Below are 10,655 nucleotides of genomic sequence, written 5' to 3'. Positions count from 1 at the left end.
AATATATATGTATATATGTGTATATATGTATATACACACACATAAATGTATATATGTATACATACACACATACAATATGCCTGCTGAAGACATTGGTATACAGTTTTAATATATTAATCTTCTGACTTTATTTGCTCATTTCAAGCAGAATATAATTTAGATGCCATTCTACATTAATTGTGTTTTATTCCTAAACAACCTGTTATAAAGAACACGTTGAATGGAGTCTTAAAATGGGATAATATGCACTCTGAGATCCTACAGAGAAAAAAATGAAAACCCCTTTGTGGAGTTACTGGATAGTAACTCTATTTTGAGACAATATTGCTAAAATGTTTTTGTTTTGTTTTGTTTGACTGGGAATAATACTTTACTTTGTTTGGGGCAGTGGGCAGGGGTCCAGTCTCAGAACTTCTGGAACTGCTTCTTGGTGCCGGCAGCTTTGGTCACCTGGAGCACATTGAAGCACACCGTCTTGCTTAGGGGAGGGCACTCGCCCACTGTGACAGTGTCGCCGATCTGGACGTCCCTGAAGCAGGGGGAAAGATGCACGGATACGTTCTTGTGGCGCTTCTAGAAGCGGTTGTACTTTCGGATGCAGTGGAGGTAGTCTTAGCGGATGACAAGGGTTCTCTGCATCTTTACCTTGGTCACCACGCCAGATAGGATCCGCCCTTGGACGGCAACATTACCAGTAAAAGGGCATTTCTTGTCATTGTAGGTGCCCTCGATGGCCTCCTTCGGTGTCTTGAAGCCCAGACCAATGTTCCCGTAGTTATGCGGGAGCTTCTCCTCGCCAGTTTCTCCAAGCAGAACCCTCTTCTTATTTTGAAAGACGGTCGATTGCTTTTGGTAGGCACTCTCCACCTGAATGTCCGCCGTCTTCCCTGCCGCCTGAAAAAAGGTAAAATGTTTTAATATTTAAGAAAGAAAAAGATTCAGAAGATTTAAAAATCTCACAAAGTCTTTGCTATAGCTTATAGATATGTGTTCTGATGGTAATTTCATAAATTATTTTCAAATAATTTGTTCTAAGGTAACTTATTACATTAAAAAAGAACCCCATAAAAGATGTGTTTTATCTTGTACTTCACTCAGAATAACTTCTTTTCCTTGTTTCATTTAAATTCTCGGTTTTATATTGTCATAATGCTTGATTTTGTTTTACTTCTTGAAGTGCTTCGTGATCATATAACTGGGACTAAGTAGGAACTAAATGCACCTAAACTTAATGGTTGCTGCTCACCAACTACATAATTATTGTCAGGGTGGCTAAAAATGCAGAAAGTCTGTCAAATATAAAAGAAGCACACACAGGGAGCAGTGGTGGGGAAGATGGAAATCATAGCTGGAGGTAATGATTGCTCTAAATGTCTTGCTACAGCAACATAGCATTTGGAAATCCATGAACATTTCTTTTAAATGTGCAAAAGTCTTTGCAAAACAAACCATACATTAACTAAAACACTCATGACTGCACTGCCTACACACTAAGCCACCTGTAATTTTGGGGAAAGTTCTTTCTATGCAACATCAAAAGAAACAACCATAGATCTTTTATTTCAGAATTGGCTTCGGTGACAAATAAGTTGGAAGTAAAAATACAGATAGTTCCACTTCTCTGACACCCAATATTCAATGCTATGCCACATAACTTTCCTAAAAAAATAGTTTATTTTTTATGTGCAATATGTATCCAATAATCATTTTTAAAATGTGGCCATCCTTTGCTAAATAATGCATAGTACATGAGTCTTTCTACAATCTCTCATAAAAAATTAATCACCCCAGACTGATTCTTTAAAAATCCATTTGGGTTAGTAAACTCCTCTTTTGGGGAGAGGATTTGGCTTTTTTAGTAAAAAGGGAGGTTGACTCATATCCATTCCAGTTCGTATGTTCCTCTGCTCTTCTAGGGCCACCATGAGCTACTGTTCACTTTGGTGCTGGCCACCCCACGGCTTCCTGGGACACAGAAGACAACCCCAGGACTGCAGTAACTGAGGACTGAAGATGGAAAAATCACAATTTCCTTTATTCCTCTGACTCCTGGTAAATGGTCAATAAATATTTTATGAATGAATGAATGAAAAAAAAGAGAAAGAGAGAAAGAGAGAAAGAGAGAAAGAAAGAAAGAAAGAAAGAAAGAAAGAAAGAAAGAAAGAAAGAAAGAAAGAAAGAAAGAAAGAAAGAAAGAAAGAAAGAAAGAAAGGGGCTTCCCTGGTGGCACAGTGGTTAAGAATCCTCCTGCCAGTGCAGGAGACAGGGGTTCGAGCCCTGGTCCGGGAAGATCCCACATGCCGCAGAGCAACTAAGCCTGTGGGCCACAACTACTGAGCCTGCGCTCTGGAGCCCGCGAGCCACAACTACTGAGCCCATGTGCCACAACTACTGAAGCCCGTGCGCCTAGAGCCCATGCTCTGCAACAAGAGAAGCCACAGCAATAAGCCCACGCACCACAACGAAGAGTAGCCCCCGCTCGCCGCAACTAGAGAAAGCCCGCGTGCAGCAACGAAGACCCGACACAGCCAAAAATAAATAAAATAAATAAATAAATTTATAAAAAAAAAAAAAGAAAGAAAGGAAGAAAGAAAGAAAGGGGGAGGGAAGGATGGAGGAAGGAAGGAAGAAAAAGAATACCCTTTATTTTTCAAAATACACCCATGCAGTGCTACTGGGTTTCACTGAAGAAGTGGTGTGAATGTTTGGCCTTTTCTTTCTTCACTTCCTAACTCCATTCTAAGTATAGTCAGAAGGCCTCTCCTGCCTGAGAAGTGGGAGTCCATTGTAAAGCCCTCTACCCCATTGTAGTCACTGTAGTTCACAGTCTTGGAACATACTGCTTTTGTCCTATAGTGAAGATTACATTTTGCAGAAGGGCTGTGGGTAATGATGGTGCTGAGATGGCTCTTCTCCTTTCTCTATTCACCATTGTTTTCTCAAGATAACAGTTTTGCAGCAATAAATATCAATGTAATCTTCATTTTTAGCTGTTTGCAATTCTGTTGATGGTGTAAGAAAATGAGAGTGGGGAAGAGGTCAAGGGAATATCAGTTCTACTGAAGGTCTCTATTCTAGATCAAGACGCTGTTGTCCCTGGAAAGTATAGATGTCATCATTCTCTTTTCAAGAGGAGTAAATGAAATTACAAAAAGTAACTTGCATCAACAAGGACCTACTGTGTAGCACAGGGAACTCTATTCAATACTCTGTAATAACCTATATGGGAAAAGAATCTGAAAAAGAATGGATATATGTATATATATATAACTGAACCACCTTGCTGTACAACTGAAGCTAACACAACATAGTCAGCTATACTCCAATATAAAATAATTTTTAAAAAAAAAACCTAAAAAAAAGTAACTTGCAAGGTCTTCAAGTTGATGACTTACAGGGTAAGGATTGGAACCCAGGAGTGTCTAACTAGTGTTATTTCCATAATATAGCACTTCTCCAAATTTTGAGAGAGTGAGGGAAGTAGGAGTCATTTGGAGCATACAGGTAGTTACTGCATAGGGCTATGTGGGAAGCATGGGGAATTTTGGCTGGCAATTTTCAAGGAATTGACATCTTAGGGACATGGAAGCGTGGCATGGCTTTAGCCAGAGAAGATCTTGCAAACTGAGCAGTTTATGACTATTATTGTGAGGTCAGGTGATTTTCCACTGAAACCAAGTGCAGCAGTCTCTTGAGTGTTGTGGTTTCCTCGTGTCATTTTAAAATAAAACCCATTTCATGGAATTGTAAAGATCAGTTAAAATGTATTTGAGAGAAGAAATCTGAAAACAACAAGGAACCATTGAAACACTGTTGTTATTTTTTCCCTGGTCTGGAAGGCTAGAAATCAAAGTCTACTGAGGTTTAGCCTCTTTTCAGAATATATATCAGGATTTGGAAATTATTTGAGGTCAGTGTTTCCCAAAGACTGTTCTAAGGAGGTTATTTCCATGGGATGCAAGTACATGTTGTGGTTAAACATGTTTGGGAAACACAGTTAAACACAGCTTACAGAGAGCCTTCAGTTTGTTCATGTACACTCTCCAAGGGTAGGAGCCCTGTTTACCAGAATTCTTTGAACTTGGACCCTTTATACTTAAAGAATCACTAAACAGATAAATGCCTTCCAAAATCAACAGAACTTCATGTCCCATATTCAAAACATTAATATCTGAACCAACAAAGAGATTATTGGTTCCTAGAAACGCCCTGTTACCTCTTTACTGATAACAAAACTTACTGATTAATATTTTACTGTGTAAATACTGTGGCCTCTTTCATCTGTATCTTAGCAGAACCCTTTCTAAATAGCCTTTTGTAATTTGTTGATTTATGATTACATAGTCCAGCCTCACCTTTGCTGCTGAGAGCTGAGGGCCCTCCTCTCTGCTGACCATGGGGCAGAGATTTGATGGCGTTCATATGCATAAGAAATCCTGGTTCTGATGTGATGAGGAACTGGAGTGTGGAGTCTCCAACTTTTGGGTGAAAAACGGTCCCCTTTGTCCTCTGTAACACAGGTCTTATAAGTGGCAACATCTTTTTAAAAAAATCTGACAGTGCAGTAGGTTTTTCTACACCAAACAGGACCTAGTATCCACAGACCTATCTTGAGAAATGCCATTTTATTCCAACGATACATCTTTTCAAATGAGAAAAATCAATGCCAGAATAGGTAAGCTCTTTGCTCAAAGAAGACAGAAGCTGGCATCTCTGTGGGGGAGTAGTTATCAGTTTGGAAGGACCATAAGAAGTTTCCTCAGTTTGCTTGTTCTTTTCCAAAAGAAAATTGATATCCTCATTACTTAAAAGAAAAAGTGAGCCTAGAGCTTAAAGGATGAAATCATTATCTTTGACAGGCTGCAAATATCCAAACTGAAATTTGCCCAAATACAAATTACTGAGCTGGAAAAGAAGAAAAAAAACTGTCTCTAGCGGATTCTGGGAAGAATTTTTTTATATAGCTCCCCAAAATTTCTACCACTGTATAATACCATGCAATAAAGATAAGATTGTGTATCGCACAGACTCACGAAGAAATGTGAAGTGAGCACAGCCATGGCTTCTGATGCATGTGTTTGTGGGTCAGTAATACTTACAGGTCCCCATAGACCTGCAAGGGAAGCCCCCATTTATTTATTTATTTATTTATTTATTTATTTATTTAAATTAGTTTTACAATGCTGTGTGGGGAAGCCTCCATTTTGAACACTATTGTTCATTCAGAAAAACTGATTACCTTGTTGAAACATATGAATTTTTTTTTGCATTCTACTAGTCTCTTTTTTGTTTTCGTGCGGAGAAAAATAATGATGAAGTACCATGCAAACTCCAGAGTTCTTTGATAATTCACAATCGAAGGTTTCTTTCTTTTAGGAAATAGAACAGTAATATGATGAGCCGGAGGTTAGCGAGGGGGACGCAGTTGTTTCACTTGAAAATATTTAATTTAGCTATTTTAGTAAGTAGGAATTTCCTAGAGCAAAATTTTCAGGAAATGATGTTTTTATTTATGGGACAATGTTGCCCGCATTTCTCTCCTCCAGTCTGAGCGGCATCCTCACAGATGAATGATCAGTTTACACGGGGCTTTAACAATAATGGGCACATGTAAAAGACACATCCCTAAATTAGAACTTAAGCCAGTCCTCCTCTTTACTCCCTTTGTTGGCTGATGATTCATGTTCATTTCATTATCTCAGTTTTAATGCACTCGCCGTCAGGAACTTTGTTTAAACTGAGCTCTGAGAAAGATCTGCCAGCTAAGCTGATTTCCTGACTCTGATGCTGAAACATCTGATGACACAGACAAAAATTCTCTGAAATATTCTCAGCCTGACAACACTAGGAAAGGATATTCTGTTGATATATTGGGTTGGCCAAAAAGTTTGTTTGGGTTTTCCGTACCATCTTATGGAAAAACCCGAACAAACTTTTTGGCCAACCTAATATTGTCTCCGAGGGCAGGGCTTAGGTCTCGAATTTCAGGACTTACTGCTTGATTCTGTGAGAAGACATTCTGCAAGAATTTGTTACCCTCTACAGCATCTCCACTCCTCAAGCCAGTGGTTTCTGTCTGTGGCACCGCCATTCTTCCAGAGACACACTATGGGACCCCTCTTTCACTCTTCCCTATCTGCTATTCCATGTAGTTTGTGTATTAGTTTATTCATCATACATTTGTTGAGAAGTTGTTACGCTCTCTAATACTGTTTCGGGCTAAGAGAAAAACTTAGAAATTAAGAAAACATTTTCGAGGACAGAATAGAACAAAGACTTTGATCACAATGAATCAGAACAACTGCAAATGTTTCAAGTTCATCCTCATGCCCAGCGAAAGTTCATTTAGCTTTGGTTCTGACCATTAGTACTTGATTTTTGGCTTCCTACACAGAACGTTAACCCTTTATGTATTGAAATAGTCCTTTTGTATGATTAACTACTTCAGGTGCAGCTAATTCTCCATCTTTTACGTGTATCAAAGAAATCAACACTTAAAAGTTTTCTCTTACAGATCAAGAGGCAGGACTTATTTCATACATCCTTCTGGTTTTACAAACCACGATGTTAAGACATAGAAAAACTTGAGTTCTTCTGCACTGAAAAAAATAACACTGTTTAGTTCGTTCTTCATGATCAGTGCTTCCTTAGCAGAATATTGTAAAACACCTCAGAGGAACTCTTTGCAAACTGGGCACGATACCATCTTAAAACATTAATTTTATTTTACAGATTAGTACATGACACTGTCATTTGCTCAGATTTCTATGGGTGCAGAACACTAATGCCAATAGTAGATTTAGACCTTAGAAATATATTTATTACAGGAGAAATATTCATGAAACATTGATAAACTTTGATATTTCAGTTTTGAGAGTTACATTAATTTCTTATTCCAAACCATTATAGACTAGTAACTTAATTCAAAGGAATATTCTACATTATTTGTTGATATATATGAATTTATAAATCATGGGATGTCAGTCACAAGAATTTAAGCATTCTAACAGGTTACTATATTTTATTTGCAGGATCAGCTGAAATGTTAATATACTTATTAAGCACAGTGAAACGTATACTTTTATTCCTTGATTCACTATTTCTTTCGGAGTATAGCTATAAGTTTATATTTATTTTCAAATGGATTTTTTTAACATTTTTATTGGAGTATAATTGCTTTACAATAGTGTGTTAGTTTCTGCTGTATAACAAAGTGAATCAGCTATACGTATACATATATCCCCATCTCTCCTCCCTCTTGCATCTCCCTCCCACCCTCCCTATCCCACCCCTCTAGGTGGACACAAAGCACTGAGCTGATCTCCCTGTGCTATGCAGCTGCTTCCCACTAGCTATCTATTTTACATTTGGTAGTGTATATATGTCCATGCCACTCTCTCACTTTGTCCCAGCTTACCCTTCCCCCTCCCCATGTCCTCAAGTCCATTCTCTATGGGATCTTAAACATTGTCTCTCAGTTCTACTACATTTCACTGGATAACTCCTCCCTTCCCCTTTTTGGATTTTCAAAAGGAATATATTTATTTTTATTGAGGTAAACTTTTTTTTTTTAATTTTGGAATTTTATTTTATTTATTTTTTTATACAACAGGTTCTTATTAGTCATCAATTTTATACACATTAGTGTATACAGGTCAATCCCAATCACCCAATTCATCCCACCACCACCTCCATCCCCCCGTGGCTTTCCCCCCTTGGTGTCCATACGTTTGTTCTCTACATCTGTGTCTCAATTTCTGCCCTGCAAACCGGTTCATCTGTACACTTTTTCTAGGTTCCACATATATGCGTTAATATACGATATTTGTTTTTCTCTTTCTGACTTACTTCACTCTGTATGACAGTCTCTAGATCCATCCACGTCTCAACAAATGACCCAGTTTCGTTCCTTTTTATGTCTGAGTAATATTCCATTGTATATATGTACCACATCTTCTTTATCCATTCGTCTGTCGATGGGCATTTAGGTTGCTTCCATGCCCTGGCTATTGTAAAGAGTACTGCAGTGAACATTGGGGTGCATGTGTCTTTTTGAATTATGGTTTTCTCTGCGTATATGCCCAGTAGTGGGATTGCTGGGTCATATGGTAATTCTATTTTTAGTTTCTTAAGGAACCTCCATACTGTTCTCCATAGTGGCTGTATCAGTTTACATTCCCACCAACAGTGCAAGAGGGTTCCCTTTTCTCCACACCCTCTCCAGCATTTGTTGTTTGTAGATTTTCTGATGATGCCTATTCTAACTGGTGTGAGGTGATATCTCATTGTAGTTTTGATTTGCATTTCTCTAATAATTAGTGATGTTGAGCAGCTTTTCATGTGCTTCTTGGCCATCTGTATATCTTCTTTGGAGAAATGTCTATTTAGGTCTTCTGCCCATTTTTTGATTGGGTTGTTTGTTTTTTTTAATATTGAGCTGCATGAGCTGTTTATATATTTTGGAGATTAATGCTTTGTCCATTGATTCGTTTGCAAATATTTTCTCTGATTCTGAGGGTTGTCTTTTCATCTTGTTTATGGTTTCCTTTGCTGTGCAAAAGCTTTTAAGTTACATTAGGTTCCATTTGTTTATTTCTGTTTTTATTCCAGTTACTCTAGGAGGTGGTTCAAATAAGATCTTGCTGTGATTTATGTCAAAGAGTGTTCTTCCTATGTTTTCCTCTAAGAGTTTTACAGCGTCCGGTCTTACATTTAGGTCTCTAATCCATTTTGAGTTTATTTTTGTGTATGGTGTTAGGGAGTATTCTAATTTCATTCTTTTACATGCAGCTGTCCAGTTTTCCCAGCACCGCTTGTTGAAGAGACTGTCTTTTCTCCACTGTATATCCTTGCCTCCTTTGTCATAGATTAGTTGACCATAGGTGGTGGGTTTACCTCTGGGCTTTCTATCTTGTTCCATTGATCTATGTTTCTGTTTTTGTGCCAGTACTATATTGTCTTCATCACTGTAGCTTTGTAGTATACTCTGAAGTCAGGGAGTCTGATTCCTCCAGCTCCGTTTTTTGCCCTCAAGACTGCTTTGGCTATTCAGGGTCTGTTGTGTCTCCATACAAATTTTAAGATATTTTGTTCTAGTTCCGTAAAAACTGTCATTGGTAATTTGATAGGGATTGCATTGAATCTGTAGATTGCTTTGGGTACTATAGTCATTTTCACAATATTGATTCTTCCAATCCAAGAACATGGTATATTTCTCCATCTGCTGGTATCATCTTTAATTTCTTTCATCAGTGTCTTATAGTTTTCTGCATACAAGTCTTTTGTCTCCCTAGGTAGGTTTATTCCTAGGTATTTCATTCTTTTTGTTGCAATGGTAAGTGGGAGTGTTTCCTTAATTTCTCTTTCAGATTTTTCATCATTAGTGTATAGGAATGCAAGAGATTTCTGTGCATTAATTTTGTATCCTGCAACTTTACCAAATTCATTGATTAGCTCTAGTAGTTTTCTGGTAGCATCTTTAGGATTCTCTATGTATAGTATCATGTCACCTGCAAACAGTGACAGTTTTACTTCTTCTTTTCCAATTTGTATTCCTTTTATTTCTTTTTCTTCTCTGATTGCCATGGCTAGGACTTCCAAAACTATGTTGAATAATAGCGGTGAGAGTGGACATCCTTGTCTTGTTCCTGATCTTAGAGGAAATGCTTTCAGTTTTTCACCATTGAGAATGATGTTTGCTGTGGGTTTGTCATATATGGCCTTTATTTTGTTGAGGTAGTTTCCCTCTATGCCCACTTCCTGGAGAGTTTTTATCATAAATGGGTGTTGAATTTTGTCAGAAGCTTTTTCTGCATCTATTGAGATGATCATATGGTTTTTCTCCTTCAATTTGTTAATATGGTGTATCACATTGATTGATTTGCATATATTGAAGAATCCTTGCATCCCTGGGATAAATCCCACTTGATCATGGTGTATGATCCTTTTAATGTGTTGTTGGATTCTGTTTGCTAGTATTTTGTTGAGGATTTTTGCATCTATATTCATCAGTGATATTGGTCTGTAATTTTCTTTTTTTTTAGTATCTTTGTCTGGTTTTGGTATCAGGGTCATGGTGCCCTCATAGAATGAGTTTGGGAGTGTTCCTTCCTCTGCAATTTTTTGGAAGAGTTTGAGAAAGATGGGTGTTAGCTCTTCTCTAAATGTTTGATAGAATTCACCTGTGAAGCCATCTGGTCCTGGACTTTTGTTTGTTGGAAGATTTTTAATCACAGTTCAATTTCATTGCTTGTGAATGGTCTGTTCATATTTTCTATTTCTTCCTGGTTCAGTTTTGGAAGGTTATACCTTTCTAAGAATATGTCCATTTCTTCCAGGTTGTCCATTTTATTGGCATAGAGTTGCTTGTAGTAGTCTCTTAGGATGCTTTGTATTTCTGCGGTGTCTGTTGTAACTTCTCCTTTTTCATTTCTAATTTTATTGATTTGAGTCCTCTTCCTCTTTTTCTTGATGAGTCTGGCTAATGGTTTATCAATTTTATTTATCTTCTCAAAGAACCAGCTTTTAGTTTTATTGATCTTTGCTATTGTTTTCTTTGTTTCTATTTCATTTATTTCTGCTCTGATCTTTATGATTTCTTTCCTTCTGCTAACTTTGGGTTTTGTTTGTTCTTCTTTCGCTAGTTCCTTTAGGTG

General features: G+C 37.6%; 1 pseudogene; it reads right to left on the bottom strand.

The window, feature by feature from the left end:
• Positions 1 to 405: 405 nt before the first annotated feature.
• LOC133093047 (small ribosomal subunit protein uS17-like) overlaps positions 406 to 10,655 on the bottom strand; it is a 59,750-nt pseudogene continuing 49,500 nt past the window's right edge.

The sequence above is a fragment of the Eubalaena glacialis genome, chromosome 6 (assembly GCF_028564815.1).
Source record: "Eubalaena glacialis isolate mEubGla1 chromosome 6, mEubGla1.1.hap2.+ XY, whole genome shotgun sequence".
In the NCBI taxonomy this organism is placed as follows: Eukaryota; Metazoa; Chordata; class Mammalia; order Artiodactyla; family Balaenidae; genus Eubalaena; species Eubalaena glacialis.
This window is presented reverse-complemented; position numbering and strand designations above follow the sequence as displayed.